This window comes from Globicephala melas, chromosome 2, assembly GCF_963455315.2.
Source record: "Globicephala melas chromosome 2, mGloMel1.2, whole genome shotgun sequence".
Taxonomy (NCBI): Eukaryota; Metazoa; Chordata; class Mammalia; order Artiodactyla; family Delphinidae; genus Globicephala; species Globicephala melas.
This window is the reverse complement of record NC_083315.2, coordinates 85,447,932-85,464,088: the sequence shown is the minus strand read 5'-3', so window position 1 is coordinate 85,464,088 and position 16,157 is coordinate 85,447,932.

The following is a 16,157-nucleotide window of genomic DNA, read 5'->3' as shown; positions in this document are numbered from 1 at the left end:
AAGCTCTCAGAACACCATACTTTTGGGTTCTTATGGAGGCTTCATTACATAGGCATGATTGATTAAATTGCTGGCCACTGGCAGTCTATTCAACCACCAGCCCTCTCCCCTCCCCAGAGGCTGAGGGCTAGAACTAAAACTTCCAACCCTGTAATGACATGCTCGGCTCCCTTGGCAACCAGCTCTCATTCTTACGTGTGCTTTCCAAAACTCACTTCGTCAATATGACAAGAGACAACTTTGATGCTCTCATCACTTGGGAAATTTTATAGGTTTTAGACCAAATATATATTTCTTACTATAAATCACAATATCACAGAATGTGATTAAGATTACAGATCTTGAGATGGAGGAAGCCACCAATCTAATCACATGACGCTTTCAAAGCAAAGAACCCTTCCCAGCTGTGGAAAGAGCTGGGAGATTTAAGACAGAAAAAGGAGGAGAGATTTGAAACCTGAGAAGGACTCAACCTGCCGTTATTGGCTTTTAAGAAGGAGAAGGCTGACCATGAGTCAAGGAAGCTAGGAAGGGCCCTCAGCTGACAACCAACAAAGAAACAGGGATATTAGACTTACAGCTGCAAAGAACTGAATTCTAACAACCCAAATGAGCAAAAACAAAAAACAAATAAACAAAACTCTCGATGAGAGTTTTGTTGAGAGAGGAATGCAGCTGTGCCAACACTTTTTTTAAAATTTATTTTATTTATTTTTTATATAGCAGGTTCTTATTAGTTATCTATTTTATACATAATAGTGTATATATGTCATTCCCAACACTTTGATTTTAGCCTGGTAAGACCCATGGCAGATCTCTAACGTGCAGAGTAGTAAGTTAGTAAATTTACGTTGTTGAAGATAAGTTGGTGGTAATCTGTTGTGGCAGCAATAGAAAACTAATACAGATTTTGATACCAGGTGTGGAGTGCCACTGTAGCAAATACCAAAAATGGAGTGGCTTTCAGACTGGGCAACAGGCAATGGCTGGAAGAATGAGTCTAGATTTCTTCTGAGTGGATTACTATTAGAAATATGGACTTTAAAGATACTGCCTATGAGGTCTCAGAAGAAACTAAAAAACAAGCCCTTAGAAACTGAAGGAAAGAGAATCCTTGTTATACAGTGGCAGAAAGTTTAGTGGTGGACTTCCCTGGTGGCCCAGCGGTTAAGAATCTGCCTGCCAATGCAGGGGAGATGGGTTCAAGCCCTGGTCCGGGAAGATTCCATATGCCACAGAGCAAATAAGCCTGTGAGCCACAACTACTGAGTCCATGTGCCACAACAACTGAAGCCCACGTGCCTAGAGCCCGTGCTCCACAAGAGAAGCCACCACAATGAGAAGCCCGCACACCACAATGAACAGTAGCCCCTGCTCGCCGCAACTAGAGAAAGCCCGCACACAGCAACGAAGACCCAACACAGCCATAAATAAATAAATAAATAAAATTTTTTTAAAAAGAAAAGTTTAGTGGAATTGTGTCTTGCAGTTGTGTGGAAAGCAGGATTTGTAAAAACTAAAATTGGACATTTAGCAGAGGAGATTTCCAAGCAAAGTGTTGAAAGCGAGTTCTAGTTTCTTCTTGCTGGTTTAGTAAAATGTAAGAGGAAAGAGATAAATTGAGGGAAGAACTGTTAAACAAAGAAGAACCAGGATTTTTATCATTTTGAAAACTCTCAGAGTATCTGGATGGCAAGGTGCTAAAATTAAAAGATTCACTGTTGGAAATGTGCACTCTACAGAAAAAGCTGAAGGTGTGACATATTGGAAAGATCAAAAGGTCAGAGAATAAAGTCACAAAAGGCCCTTGGATGTGCCTCATAAATACCCTCAATCACACTAGAGAGTTTAAGGTCTGTTCTCTCAGCCATATAAACAAAAGCCAAAAATAGAAATGGGATTACCTAGGAAAGGTTTGTGAATGAGCCTCTTGTCTAAGGGAGTAAATCCCCATTACATACATGGGAGACCCACAAGGTTCTTGAGAATGTCATGCCAGCAGAAACCCTTCCAGCTTGAACTGAAATGGACAGAGAAAGTCCAAAATTAAAGAAGGTTGTCAAACCTTCTAGTTGAAGGTTGTCAAACTCCAAAAATTCTATAGGTAGGAAACAGGCTGATAAAACTACTCCCAGCTGCAAACCCATGCTACCCTTCATGAAAAAGGAAAGATGACAGAAGGCAGAGCCATGAGTCCAGGGGACAGAGCCACAGGCCACAAAGGATTATTCTCAGACCTTGAAACCTAATGGAATTTGTTTAGCTGGATTTAGAAATACTTGAGACAAATGACTCTTTTTTGCTTTCCACTTTCTCCCTTTTTGAACTGAAATACCTATAACTGTTATCCTATGCCTGTCCCACCATTATATTTTGAAAGCAGGTAACTTGTTTCTTTAATTTCACAGGTCCACAGGTAGAAAGAAATTGTGCCCCAGAATGGATCACTCCGAGAGCTTCACCCATACCTGAGTTGATGATGAGATTTAAACCTTTTGAGCTGATGAGATTTTGGACTTTTAGTTGATGCTGTAATAAGTTGAGACTCGGGGGGAATTTGGGATGAGGTGAGTGTATTTTGCACGTGGGACAGATGTGGACTTTGGTGGCCAGAAATACACGTACCTGTGGGAAGTTAAAATAATACATTTGTGTCATTTAAGCTGCTAAATCTGTGGCAATTTTTTTATGGCAACAATAGAAACAAATACAGACACTTAGTATTAAGAATCAGGGGGGAAGAAGCATTTTGCACACAGAGATTAAAAAATCAACAACAACAATAACCTGAATAAATAAGTAAATAAATAAATGGTAAAAAAAGTTTGCCCCATCTAATTCTGATATCAGAATTAGATGATATCGTGAGCCTTTCCTGTAACTTACACACTCCCTACCCAAACTGCTTTTGCAATACTGATGAGTGAAGATATGTGATGGCTTCTGCAGATGTGATAATCACAAGAGAAAATCGGTGTTCTTCCACCATGAGTGGACTAAGTGCAAACCTGGTAACCTTGGTAATTTTGTGTTATTCTCTTTAAATATCTATTTAAATTTCCCCTTAAATACCTGTTCAGCCTTGGTAGCGTTCAGTTCTTCTCCTCCCTCTGGCCTCTGTTCTAATAATAATGGCTAGCTCATAATGATGGCCTACTCTGTGTCACACACCCACTTAGTCCTTACAGTAATGCTGCATAGTAGACATTTATCTATCTATCTATTTATTCATTTTTGGCTGCCTTGAGTCTTCACTGCTGCACGTGGGCTTTCTCTAGTTGGAGAGCGGGGGCTACTCTTCATTGCCATGCACAGGCTTTTCATTGTGGTGGCTTCTCTCGTTGCGGAGCATGGGCCCTAGAGCACGTGGGCTTCAGTAGTTGTGGCATGTAGGCTCAGTAGTTGTGGCTCGCGGGCTCTAGAGTGCAGGCTCAGTAGTTGTGGCCCACGGGCTGAGTTGCTCCGCGGCATGTGGGATCTTCCCGGACCAGGGCTCGAACCCCTATCCCCTGCATTGGCAGGTGGATTCTTAACCACTGCGCCACCAGGGAAGTCCCAACATTATTTTTCTTATACATAAAGAGAAACTGGGGCTAAAACTGAACAGAAACTTTTTTTGTGTGTGTGAGCTAAGCTTTCAAAAGCCTGGGCTCCCTTACAGAACCTCCTTAACAAGGTAAACAAGTTTTTCTTTTGACCAAAAAATGCTTTGGTCTCTAGTCTTCCCTTTATACCATCTATGTCATTTTGGCAAGTTACTTCACCTCTCTGAGCCCCAGTTTCTCTTCATCTGTATAAAAAAGATAATGTCTGTCATATACGTAGCATTACTGTAAGGGCTAAATGGGTGTGTGTGACATATAGCAGGCCATTGTTATGAGATAGCCATTATTATCAGAGCAAAGGTCCAAGGGAGAAGCAGAGCTGAACAACAGCAAGGCTGAATGGATACTGAGCCTATATACTCTAATCTAGAACATCTTAAAATTTTCCCTAAATTATGTCCCCTTCAAAAGTCCTTATCTTTTAGAGGTACATATGAAAGTATTTAGTGATGCAGTGATATGATCATTGAAATTTACTTTAAAATAATCTAGCAGGGGAGAAAAGTAGGGGGAATGGGGCACAAATGAAGCAAAATGGTTGTGTGCTGATAATTATTAAAGCTGGATGATGGATACCTGGGAATTAATTACACTTTGCTCTCTACTTTTGCAGCCTGGAATCATATTGATCCTACAGGTGGGGCATGGAGGTCAAGAGAAAGCACTGCAGAAAGCAGAGCTGGGGAGGGACAAAAATAAGGTAGACAAATTGTCCCATACTCAGCTCTGCTCTTATCAGGCTTGTCAACAGACAGGAAGGCATGAGGGGTGTAAAGTTTGGGTCAGATCACCTGTGCTTGCCAGGACTGCAGCATTACCCCTAGGAAGTGTTTCTAGTCTAATCTTCCATTCCTGCAACATACACTTAAGAAATGTGCTTTGTCTTCCTAAGCCTCCAATTCCACAAAGTAAAATGGCTGTGGGAAATGCATATTTTTTGCCAAGGTGGTGGACAGTGAACTCTTCATGGCTCTGAAAAGCCATGGACTATTCACTGTTCGTGGCGCAGCTCTGTTCATGGCAGTAGCGTACTATAATTGAAGAGGATGCCCTCTGGTGAACGATGCAATTGTTCCCTAGCCAGTGAAGTAGTGGAGAGGTTTCCCAATGATACGTTTTTCTTCAACACTCATATGCATGTCCATGGCTTCGATTCATAACCAGTGAACTGCTAAACTTCATTTTCTTTCTAGTCCAAACTCTTAAGTTCAAATTTCTGGCAATCTTCAAACTCAGCAGGTCAAAAATACAGACTGTGATCAACAATCACCATCCTCCCATCCATCCAACTGTCATCTCAGACTCTCTCCTCTCTTCATTTTCTACATCTCATCACTCACCAAATCTGTCTGTTCTGCCTTGGAACTGCCATTTGATTTTATACTCAACTTTCCATTCATATATGTTCACATACAAGTCAAACCCTGGTCATCTCTCACTGAGATTCTCCCTCCACCCATCCAATATACTGTTATCAAAATTATCTTTCTTTCTAATTCAAAACTACGATCCTATCAGTTCTTGGATTAAAACCTTTAATAATTCCTATGATTTACAGGGTACAACTCCAATCTCTCACCATGGCTAACCCCAACTAGCTTTTCAACCTCTTCTCCAGTCATTATTCTTTGTAAATCCTGTTTCTCGCAAGGCATGCTTACTGGCCACTGCTCAAGGACAAAGGAACTATGTGAAAAAAGGAACTATGTGAAGGTATTCTCGTACAACTGTCCTGAGAAGTTTAGCTAATCTCCCCTCCCCCCAATGCACCCTCTCCCTCATCTTCCTCACATCCCAAATACTGTATCTTTCAACTTCTCAAAATGTGTTCTCAGATTCTTCATTCACAGAGGCAAATAATTGATAATATTTTAAAGTGGTATAGGTGGTAACTGCCTTTAAATAGATTTTATTCAGCTCATCAAAGAGGGATGAAACCAGCAGTATGGTAAAGCTGTTTCAAATGGGAATTGGAGGAACAGGGATTTATATAGTCTACCAGGAAAGGTGTAATGAAATAAGTCTGCCAACCTAGGGACAAAACTGGTTAATGTTCTACAGGGCCATAAAACCATAACCTTTGGGGTTATCTTTTCTACTGGACAAAAATAATTTGCCTCTATTCTAGACAAAGTCTACAAGTTAACATGTAACTTCAGAGCCTGAGCCCTTAATTAATAGTAAAAAGCAAAGTGAGACACAACTACATTCCCTGGATAATTAAAGAATTCTTGGTTGAGTCTATTAAACAATGCTTCACCATAACATTGAAAGGATATACTATTCACTTTTTTTTTTTTTTACTTTATTCCCAAGTTTTTAATGATATTCTTTTTCAAATACATCAATGGAGATGATTGAACTGGAGGAACTTCAGGCATCAGTCAGTAGATGTATACGGGTAGATTAGAATTCTAATATGTGTTCCTGCCCTTGAAACCAACTGTAAGGATAGTTTTGCTGGTAAAGCAAATAATGAAATTAGGGAGGAACTTCTCAAAGGCTAATACCATCTGATGAGCTCAGTGATTTTTGGATCAAAGACAAAATTTGATCCACTGGGCTTACTCTGGTGACCCAAGTCTAGCCAAGACTTTGAAAAGCAAATCAGGCCTGTTTTCTGTCAACTATTTCCTGGAAGAACCACAAAGCAGCCTGGTTACACAGACACAATCTGGAACAGGAGAAAATCACTTGTTCTGGAGCAGACAGACTTGAATTTGAATCCTAGTGCAACCACTTATGAGCTGATGATCTCTGAAACTCAGTTTTCTCACTTGCAAGTGGGTGATTGTACGTATCAAAAACGATGGAGAAATGGTTCCCAAATGTTGGTTCCCAAACCAGTGCTTGTCTTTAAAAAAGTTTTTGCCAATTTATAGAGAAATAGTTAATAATATCAAAAGTACATAGACGTGAGAAGACAAACAAAATAGATAAACCATTACCCAGACTCATCATGAAAAAAAGGGAGAAGACTCAAATCGATAGAATTAGAAATGAAAAAGGAGAAGAAACAACTGACACTGCCGAAATACAAAAGATCATGAGAGATTACTACACGCAACTCTATGCCAATAAAATGGACAAGCTGGAAGAAATGGACAAATTCTTAGAAATGCACAACCTGCCAAGACTGAATCAGGAAGAAACAGAAAATATGAACAGAGCAATCACAAGCACTGAAATTGAAACTGTGATTAAAAATCTTCCAACAAACAAAAGCCCAGGACCAGATGGCTTCACAGGCGAATTCTATCAAACATTTAGAGAAGAGCTAACACCTATCCTTCGCAAACTCTTCAAAAATATAGCAGATGGAGGAACACTCCCAAATTCATTCTACGAGGCCACCATCACCTTGATACCAAAACCAGACAAGGATGTCACAAAGAAAGAAAACTACAGGCCAATATCACTGATGAACATAGATGCAAAAATCCTCAACAAAATACTAGCAAACAGAATCCAACAGCACATTAAAAGGATCATACACCATGATCAAGTGGGGTTTACTCCAGGAATGCAAGGATTCTTCAATATACACAAATCAATCAATGTGATAAACCATATTAACAAATTGAAGGAGAAAAACCATATGATCATCTCAATAGACGCAGAGAAAGCTTTCGACAAAATTCAACACCCATTTATGATAAAAACCCTGCAGAAAGTAGGCACAGAGGGAACTTTCCTCAACATAATAAAGGCCATATATGACAAACCCACAGCCAACATCACCCTCAATGGTGAAAAACTGAAAGCATTTCCACTAAGATCAGGAACAAGACAAGGTTGCCCACTCTCACCACTCTTATTCAACATAGTTTTGGAAGTTTTAGCCACAGCAATCAGAGAAGAAAAGGAAATAAAAGGAATCCAAATCAGAAAGAAGAAGTAAAGCTGTCACTGGTTTGCAGATGACATGATACTATACATAGAGAATCCTAAAGATGCTACCAGAAAACTACTAGAGCTAATCAATGAATTTGGTAAAGTAGCATGATACAAAATTAATGCACAGAAATCTCTGGCATTCCTATACACTAATGATGAAAAATCTGAAAGTGGAATCAAGAAAACACTCCCATTTACCATTGCAACAAAAAGAATAAAATATCTCGGAATAAACCTACCTAAAGAGACAAAGACCTGTATGGAAAAAAATTATAAGACACTGATGAAAGAAATTAAAGATGATACAAATAGATGGAGAGATATACCATGTTCTTGGATTGGAAGAATCAACATTGTGAAAATGACTCTACTACCCAAAGCAATCTACAGATTCAATGCAATCCCTAGCAAACTACCATTGGCATTTTTCACAGACCTAGGACAAAAAAATTCACAATTTGTATGGAAACACAAAAGACCCCGAATAGCCAAAGCAATCTTGAGAACGAAAAACAGAGCTGGAGGAATCAGGCTCTGACTTAAGACTACACTACAAAGCTACAGTAATCAAGACAGTATGGTACTGGCACAAAAACAGAAAGATAGATCAATGGAACAGGATAGAAAGCCCAGAGATAAATCCATGCACATATGGTCACCTTATCTTTGATGATAAAGGAGGCAGGAATGTACAGTGGAGAAAGGACAGCCTCTTCAATAAGTGGTGCTAGGAAAACTGGACAGGTACATGTAAAAGTATGAGATCAGATCACTCCCTAACACCATACACAAAAATAAGCTCAAAATGGATTAAAGACCTAAATGTAAGGCCAGAAACTATCAAACTCTTAGAGGAAAACATAGGCAGAACACTCTATGATATACATCACAGTAAGATCCTTTTTGACCCACCATCTAGAGTAATGGAAATAAAAACAAAAATAAACAAATGGGACCTAATGAAACTTCAAAGCTTTTGCACAGCAAAGGAAACCATAAACAAGACGAAAAGACAACCCTCAGAATGGGAGAAAATATTTGCAAATGAAGCAACTGACAAAGGATTCATCTCCAAAATTTACAAGCAGCTCATGCAGCTAAATAACAAAAACCAAACAACCCAATCCAAAAATGGGCAGAAGACCTAAATAGACATTTCTCCAAAGAAGATATACAGACTGCCAAAAAACACATGAAAGTATGCTCAACATCATTAATCATTAGAGAAATACAAATCAAAACTACAATGAGATATCATCTCACACCAGTCAGAATGGCCATCATCAAAAAATCTAGAAAGAGTAAATACTGGAGAGGGTGTGGAGAAAAGGGAACACTCTTGCACTGCTGGTTGGAATGTAAATTGGTACAGCCACTATGGAGAACAGTATGGAGGTTCCTTAAAAAACTACAAATAGAACTACCATATGACCCAGCAATCCCACTTGGGCATATACCCTGAGAAATCCATAATTCAAAAAGAGTCATGTACCAAAATGTTCATTGCAGCTCTATTTACAATAGCCCAGAGATGGAAACAACCTAAGTGCCCATCATCAGATGAATGGATAAAGAAGATGTGGCACATATATACAATGGAATATTACTCAGCCATAAAAAGAAAAGAAATTGAGCTATTTGGAATGAGGTGGATAGACCTAGAGTCTGTCATACAGAGTGAAGTAAGTCAGAAAGAGAAAGACAAATACCGTATGCTAACACATATATATGGAATTTAAGAAAAAACAATGTCATGAAGAACCTAGGGGTAAGACAGGAATAAAGACACAGATCTACTAGAGAACGGACTTGAGGATATGGGGAGGGGGAAGGGTGAGCTGTGACAAAGCGAGAGAGAGGCATGGACATATATACACTACCAAACGTAAGGTAGATAGCTAGTGGGAAGCAGCCGCATAGCACAGGAAGATCAGCTCGGTGCTTTGTGACCGCCTGGAGGGGTGGGATGGGGAGGGTGGGAGGGAGGGAGATGCAAGAGGGAAGAGATATGGGAACATATGTATATGTATAACTGATTCACTTTGTTATAAAGGAGAAAGTAACACACCATTGTAAAGCAATTATACCCCAATAAAGATGTTAAAAAAAAAAAGTACATAGACAGAGAGGTATACTTTATATAGTTAGAATTTTATAAAGTTAAATTTAAATGCTGGGGTTTTTTGTTTGTTTTTTTGAGATTATTCTTTTTATTTTGTATATGTGGTAAAATGTCTTTTCTGTTATGAAGTAATTGTAATCATAAATAGTAGATTTTAAATGATTTTACATGGCAAAATAAACTTGGCAACCCTATGTCCATCTCCAAATGACTTTTGATACTGCTCTGGGAACCACTGTAAGAGAATGTATGAATTTACTTTGTGAGCTAAAAGTATGTGTATAGAGTGACTCTTATTGCTGTTGTCTCTGAAACCGCCATTTTTTGTATGGCGATGAAAATATCATCCAGCTGGTCCTAAAGTTTCCTGAGGAACCCAAACTAAAGCAGAGCTTCTCCTGGGAGTCTAACTGGGGCCAGGCTTCTCACAGAGAAAGAACTCAGGGGCCCACAGGCAGCATACAGCCCCTGGGTTAGGCCCTGGCCTTCTCTTGAAGAAGAGGAATTTCATCCCCCAGGACTTTTACTTCCAGGGGGCCAAGTGAATAGCATGATAGGACTCTCACTCTCTAGTGGCTAAGAACCTCTCTGCCTACGAGTCAGTGATGAGAGGGATAAATCCAGTTTGCTGCAGGAGAGCAGGGACAATGAAGGAAAGGAGAGCCTGGTGCTTGTACTTGGGAACCTGTGTCAGGCTGGTGGAGCTCTAAATGGCCAGGACCAGCGATGCAGTAATGTTTGCACAGGAGACGGAACAGCCCAGGACTCCTGTCACAGTAAATGGTGCTGGAAAATCCCAGAGAGCCATGTCGGCCTCTTGTTTTGAATCCATTTTTCCATACATGTTTTAAATCCATGTTTTCACCTTATAAAGAAATACTTCATTGAAAGAAATAAAAACAAGCCAGAGATGAAAATCAAATTCACTAATATGCTAATTTAGACACAATCCTGTTAATATTATAATATATAACCTCAGGGTGGTTTTTTTTCCTTAGTCATGAACATTTTTTCAAACAAAAATAACATAATATTGTGCATACAGTTTTCCACCTTTTTTTTTCTGTTAGCAGAAAACCCACATTTTTCCACGTCACTAAATGTACCATGTTATTTTAATTGCTATGCGGTACACTGTGCAAATGTGCCATAATTTAACAAACGGGGTGGGAGGGGGTATTTGGATTTCTACACACACACACATACACACACACATACACACACACCCCATAGGGCAGTGCCAGCTCTTATAGCTAACCCTTCCATACAAAAAATGCTAATTGCAGACTCTAGGTAATGGGTATATGAGTATCCACTTCATCATTCTTTCAACTTTTCTGCATGTTTGAAACTTCTAATAATAGGATTATGGTGGAAAAAATTTAATATCCTCGTTTACAGAATGAGTTGGGTCAACGAGGATGCCTGTTTACAAGTTCTGGAATGAGAGCTGGACGACCAGCTTCCCGGATGATCTCTGGCACGGGTGGGCTCGTCCCGCGCTGCCGAAGGCCGGGGGCTGAACACCAGTCCCGGGAAACCCGGGGCCGCAAGAGCGCCCTGTGCGCGCTTTCGCACGGCCTCCCTGAAAAAGAGCAGCTGAGCGCCAGGCTGCCAGGCGCTCCGCATCTAAGCTGCAGGCGCCCGGAGAAGAAAAGGGCCAGTGTGCGCTCGCGAAACTCAAAAGCCCTTCTCCAGGCCCAGCGACTCACGGGGGAGGGGGGGAGGGATACGAAACTGCGCTTTAACAGTGTGGGCAGTCAGGCCGTGGGTGCCCCGCAGGACAAAAGGGCCTCAGTGCTGAAGAGAAGGCAGCCCCCGGGGCCTGGCGGCAGCATAAAGGGAAGCTGTGTCCCCAACAGCACTCAAGTTCACCTTTGTCTTCTGAGTCTAAGTCGAAGGAAGGGTACAGAAGGAGCCCGCAGGCTCACCTCCCTCCTCAGGGATCCGATGATAAGAATGGTCAAGCTCTTTCTCCAAGATGCTGGGAATTCAGATGAAAATAGCAATGAGCTTGCCTGCTAGCTGGGACAGGGGTCAGTGTTTATGTCAATAGCTGCATCCTCTGGCCAGGGCCAATGAGGAGGAGGGAAGCCAGTACAAATTACTTGAACCAGTGGCCCTGGAGGGGCCCAGGCAAACATGTTACAGGGCAATAAGAATTTGCCCTTGTTGGGGTGTTGAGGACAGGAGTGGGAGATGAGCAGACTCCTTTCCAACAGACCCTAACCAGCTATTGGCAATACAGATGCTGCCACTGCCTCTTCCCAAAAGAGAGAGGCCACCCCTGTATCCTGGCCTGACAGTTGCCGCCCATTGATCAGCAGGGGAAGATCAATGGTGGAAGGTTAAAGGCTACCTGCTCTTACACCTGACCTTTGCTGAGTTTTCACCTGGAGTTGGCACAAGATCAGCCATCGTGGGCCAGGTCTTTGTTGGCACTTAAGGAGGAAAAAAGGCTCTTAGCTGAATTCCTAAATAATTTCAGTGGCTTGAAGCAGAGTGAGGAGTGGGTGTAATGAAGAGCAATTCATAAGCCACTCCCAACGCCATCCCCCCGCCACACACACACACACACACACACACACACACACACACTCTAGTTGTACCTAAATTTTGTAATTTTACTTTTTGCTCTAGAGAGGTGAGATACTTAAAACAACAACGACAAACAAACAAACAAACGAGCTGACACACAAACTGTGAATCTCAGACTGAGTTTCATTCCTAGCCTTGCCACTTACTGTCTAAGACTTTGGACAACTAACTTAACCTCATTCAACTGCCTCATCTATAAAGTGGGCATATGATATCTACCTTATAGAGTTGCTGTTGGAATTAAAAGAGAAAGTATATGCAAATGTACCTAGCATGGTAGTAAGCTTTCAAATAAAGTTTTTTCTTCATTTGTTTTTTAAAACCTGATTATTCCTAATATTGTTCCAGATGAATTTGAGGCTGCTTACACAAATATAGACAGTACCACACCACAAATAATAAATGAATACTTTCAAGTCGTGCTCTGCATAATTCTGAGTTCTTTTTATCTTTACAACAAGAATGTATTCATCCATTAACTTGTGAAATAAACACACTGAAGAACCAAGTGAAGATAACAAACAAGGAAATTAAGGTGACAGCAGTGGTGATAGTATATAAAGTGTTTGACAGAAGGGCAAGTACACTTGCTAGAAATAGGCTATCAATTTAATTCCTGGCTCCCAAGCAGCTAAGACAAAGAGGGAAACATGATCATTTCCACGATTCCTGGTGTTCACTGATGAAAACAAACCTGCGTCTCAGGATCACAAGCTATTTCTCTACACATTTCTCTTGAAAGTTTTTGTTTAAATAAACACAGCCCTTTTGTGAACATCAGCAATGTTCTTTAAGAGTTTCACAGGGATGTTTTTCATAATGCTCCTCAGTGATGGCCTAATGTCCACGCACAGATCAGTGAGGGCGCTCTTCCAAGCAGCTCACTTAAACCACCTTCGCCTACACCACCAACTACGATAGCACTGCGCCACTGACTAGCACTTCACAACTGGCGCACCCCATTCGAGTACACTAATCCATTTACTCCAGCAATCCTGAGACTTGATCAAGGCCCTCTGCTAGAAGATGGTAGAGCCGAGACTCCAAATCATATGTTTCCACATCTGTACATATGGTTCCACCAACACGGAATAAGTCATGGGCAACTGTAAGAGAATCAAAGAAGAAAAGAGACCTAGTGTCTTACAAGGATAATATCTAGCGGGCCAGAGAAAAGCTGATAAGAAACAGAATAACAGAGGGCCGCTAAGTTAGTCCAACTAACTTGAAGGTGAAGGATTTGAGCTTAGAAGGTGAGAAAAAAGAGACAAAAGAGTTTACACAGTAATGGGGAAAATGCTAGGTGATCACTTGTGGAAATCACATGGACTCCAAGCCTTATGGTGAAGATGGAGGGTGGAGATTTGGTCACGGGAGCTGTATTAGTGTGCTCAGGCTGCCATAACAAATATCACAGACTGGTGGCTTACACACCACTTTATTTTCTTACTGTTCTGGAGACTAGAAGCCCCAAATCAAGGTGCTGGCAGGGTTGGTTTCTGGTGAGACCTCTCTTCCTGGCTTTCAGATAGCTGCCTTCTCACTGTGTCCTCACGTGGCCTCTCTTTTGTGCATGCACGGAGAGACAGCATGCTGGTGTCTCTTCCTCTTCTTATAAGGACACCTATCCTATCCGATTAGGGCCCCGCCCTTATGTCCTCGTTAAACCTTTATTGCCTCTTTAAAGGCCCATCTCCAAATATAGTCACACTGAGGGTCAGGGCTGTAATATGTGAATTTTGGGGGGAACACAATTCAGTCCACAACAGGAGCCAAAGGTTGGGTGAGGGGAGTGTCCCTAGAACATGGAAAGGAGAAAATTCCAGATCTGCCAATGAGAACCTTATTCCTTCAGGCTGTGGGACACAGGCTAGTCCCAGCTGGTAAAGAACGTAGAACCCAGAGGCCCTTTGGTACAGGGCGGAAGCTGTGCAGGGTCTCACAAGGGATCAACAAGTAGCATCACAGCATGTTAGCTCGAGAACCCTGCCGATCAACCCCCTGGCTTGGCCACATACAAGCTCTGTGACCTCGGGCAAGACACTTAAGTGTTCACATTCTGAGTGTCCTTATTGCTAAAATGGGGCTAATAATACCTACTTAATCTACTGCAGAAGGTAGAAAATTGGAGACCCATTCCCAGTCTCCCCACACCAACACATCCCAACTGTACATACACCTTGTAATCAATTATGAAATAAAGTGAAATGGTGGGTATAAAAGTGCTGGGGAAACTAGAAGGTACCATATAAACGATGCAAACGGTAACATCGACAGCAGTGATGACAGCAGCAGAAGCTACCCTCTGGCATTTTGCCAACTCAACAAGGGCCTGGGCTGCCTCTGTGTGAGCCCTGCCGGTGCCGCTTGAGGCCGGCGCTCATCACAGCAGTGGCACCAGGAGCCCCTCGAGAGGACCCCCCGAGATTGCCAGGCCAAAAGGGCCCATCCTCCCCCTCCTTCAATAACATGCCCAATTACTCCCTCCCCTACTCCTTGTCTCCGCCTCACTTCCCTCCAGTCTCCCCCCGGAACTTAGATGTTGGTAAGGCGAGAGCAGGTACAGATAGAACCCCAATCCTCCTGAACCGCGTGGGTCCGGGGTCTGGCATGTCTTCATTGTCTATCACAACTGTGAGTGGCCATGGGTGCACGCTGAGGGTCCCCAGAGGTTGCTGGAGCGGCCACCTTGTTCCTGCTCTGGCCCAGGCCCAGAGCCACAGCAGGACTTGGTACACGCTGGAGAGCAAGGAGAGGTCCACCCAGGAAGCACCCTGGGTCCCCGACGTCCTGGTCTTAGTGACTCTCTTCTGTGGGGAGCCAGGTGGCAAGAGGAGGATGAAAAGGAAGTTGCCATTTCTGCCTCTGCCTTGGCAGAAGTTCTCAAAGCCTTGGTTTCCTTCTGTGAAAAGGGAGTAATGCCATCCTCACAGCGAGGCTGCGAGCATTAAGTGAGAGGACCCAGGTGAAATGCCAGCAACAGGGCCCGGCAGGCGGGAATCCCAATGGAAGGGCTACAGCCATGTTTCTCGTGTCATTGTAATGCTCCCCTTCTCCCCCTGCTACCTTGACACCTGGTACGTATTCCTACTGTGGCATTTATTCATATGTGGAATTAGATACTATAACTATTAAAATCACTCTTTATTGAATGTCTATCACATGCCAGGCACTGTTTTAAGTGCTGTGCGTTATTTCACTTAATCCTCACAACTCCTGTTTTGTAGACAAAAAAGCTCAGGGTGAGGTAACTTGTCCAAGATGGGATTTGAACCCCAGAATGTCTGAATCTATAGAGTCTGTACTCTTATCCTCTAATCGATTGAGTGCTTCTGGTCATTCTGCTGTACTATAATTTGTTTATTAGATCTCCTTCCCCTATTTTAAATGATAAGCATTTGAAGGGCCAACACCTCGTTTTATTAATCTCCTTTCTCCTGTACCAGCACAGGGTCTGCCACACAGTAGGCACATAGGAAACAGCCAACATTTACTGAGCACATGTATTATGTTCTGAACACATTACAGATGCTGCCTCACTTATGTGTTAGGAGTTTGTCTGTTTTGGTTTCAATATTCATTTATTTATTTGGCCACGCCAGGTCTTAGGTGCGGCACGCGGGACCTTCATTGCCACGTGAGAGATCTTCGTTGCAGCATGTGGGATCTAGTTCCCCAACCAGGGATCGAACCCAGGCCCCCTGGATTGAGAGCTTGGAGTCTTAACCACTGGACCACCAGGGAAGTCCCTGTGTTAGGAGTTATTACATCCATTTGTCAGATGAGAAAGGTTATGTTACATGAACGTGATCAGTGTCAGCTCTGCCCTAGATCTGCCTGATTCCAGAGGGCATGTATTTAACTCCCCCCAACCACAGGAGCGATACTGATCCTTAGGGAAGGCAGCTTCACATGCAGAAGTGGAAAATACATTT